The 2,220-nt window shown below is 35.2% G+C and overlaps 1 pseudogene; it reads right to left on the bottom strand.

Moving 5' to 3' along the window:
* Window positions 1–329: 329 nt before the first annotated feature.
* Window positions 330–1,983, bottom strand: LOC133233036 (olfactory receptor 4C11-like; annotated as a pseudogene).
* Window positions 1,984–2,220: the final 237 nt, after the last annotated feature.

Raw genomic sequence — 2,220 nt, 5'->3', positions numbered from 1 at the left:
GATTTGTGGTTCTTCAAGTTATATGTTGAAATGTAAAATAAAGCATTCTAAGACAGTGAAAAAAAGAAAAAAAAAAGAAAACTCATGCTATTTAACTGAGTTTATTTCAAAATAAACTTTGACAAGAGAACAAGGTTAAAATTGGTAAATTTGGTCGATGTAAGAATGAGAAGCCTTAGCATTCATCTTACCTGCGAACTAGAAAGAAGTAGCAACTCATACCCTTTTATGAGAGAATATATCATTCCCACAATAAACAAATACTATCACATATCTATACAGACTCAGTTAAACCATGACTCAATAAGTAATCAAGCAAGGCCTTCAATTCATCTTTTTGTTTCTGAGGTAATTCTGACGTGCCATAACTTTCTCATGGCATGTTTCACTTCTGCATTCCTCAGTGTGTAGATGAGTGCAGTGAGGAAGGGTGTTCCAATAATATAAAATGCCGTCACCATCTTGTCCATGGGAAAAGTGGTTCTGGGGCAGGAATACATAAATATAAATGGCCCAAAAAATAAGACAACTACAGTGACATGGGAAGTACAAGTGGAGAGAGCTTTTTTCCTCCCTTCTGCACTGTGGTTTAATAGTGAATGCAGGATAACAATATATGAGATTATCAGAATTATAAAACTGCTTATGCAAATGAACCCACTATTAAACACCACAGTAGGTTCATCACATGAATATCCATGCAGGCAAGTTTCAACAAGGGCTGCGTATCACAGCAATAGTGATTAACAAAACTGGATCCACAGAAGGGCAATCTCAAGGCCAGGATAATCTGAGCCATAGAATGTATAAAAGATCCTATCCATGTGAGAACAATCAAGATGATGCAGGCTTTCCCACTCATGATGGTTGGATAATGCAAAGGCTTGCAAATGGCTGCATAGTGATCCATGGCCATGAGAACCAGGACAAAGATCTCCATGGAGCCAAAAAATGCAGTGCAAAGACCTGAGTCAGGCACTCACTGTATGATATGATTTTCTTTGCAGACAGAGCATCTATAAGTAATCTTGGAGCCATGGAAGTTGAAAAGCAGGTATCAACCAAGGACAAATAAAATAGGAAGATGTACATGGGGCTCCCAAGTGTCTGACTAGACTTGATGTTCACGATAATAAGCAAATTCCCCACCACGGTTCCAAAATAGAAAATGAGGAAGATTACAAACATCTTTTTCTGTCTCTCAGGATCCTCTTTCAATCCTAACAGTATGAACTCAGTTACACTGTTATTTTGCAGCTTTGTTTCACTTGATGAGAGGAAAACACTGGTTAGAAAAACATTCTGCAAAGGAGAAAAAGAAAAGTACTAATGAATACAAGGGTTGAAGCCTAAATAAGTGTGGGACTGCCACTCTTCAATGGGCACTCACTTATCTGCTATGTATTACTTTTATCTGAATTTAAAAAAATGTATAATACTTAATCTATTCCCTAGATTGCATATGAAAATAATAATACAAGAAACAGGAAAACAATGAAAAATAAATTATTCTTCAGACATCATAAGTACACACACAAGCTAGAAGGTGAGACAGAGAGAAAGGAACAATAAACATAAAATTTTAGTAATGACTATGCAGTAATTTGGTCCAGGCCATCATGTCACTTATTATAATATGTTGATTTTTATTAAGTTTACCTTTTATTCTATTTCTCAAACATTTTGAGTTGTTTACAGTTTTAAAGTCAACTCCTATTATTAACATGTAAAATCTTTAATTTATAATATGCTGTCAACTTCATTATCTTTCTGAGTCTTTCAATATGCTTTCTTAAGACACAGAGTCTCAGTTAGTCTAAAATGAAGGAAAAATATAAGTAGAACATTTGCCATAAATCAGAGCACTATTTCAATTTTCAGGTTAAAATCAAGCACCAGGAATTTAGAAAAAGCTCTAAGTCATACCTGAAATATTTCATTAACATTTTTGTTATATATGTCTCGAAAGTCCTGTGCTCTCATCTTACATAAGTGAATATGGAAATTAAAAGGCAATTATTATTTACCATATCTAGCTAAATGCCAAACACTAGACAAATTGGTTTAAGTCCCTTATATTAGGGCTTCCTGGATTGCTCAATGGTAAAAAAAAATCTGCCTGCCAATGCAGGAGATGAAGGAGAAATGAGTTTAATCCCTGTGTTGGGATGATCCCCTGGAGAAGGGAATGGCAACCCATTCCAGTATTCATGCCTGGAA

Source organism: Bos javanicus, chromosome 19 (genome assembly GCF_032452875.1).
Source record: "Bos javanicus breed banteng chromosome 19, ARS-OSU_banteng_1.0, whole genome shotgun sequence".
Lineage (NCBI taxonomy): Eukaryota > Metazoa > Chordata > Mammalia > Artiodactyla > Bovidae > Bos > Bos javanicus.
This window is presented reverse-complemented; position numbering and strand designations above follow the sequence as displayed.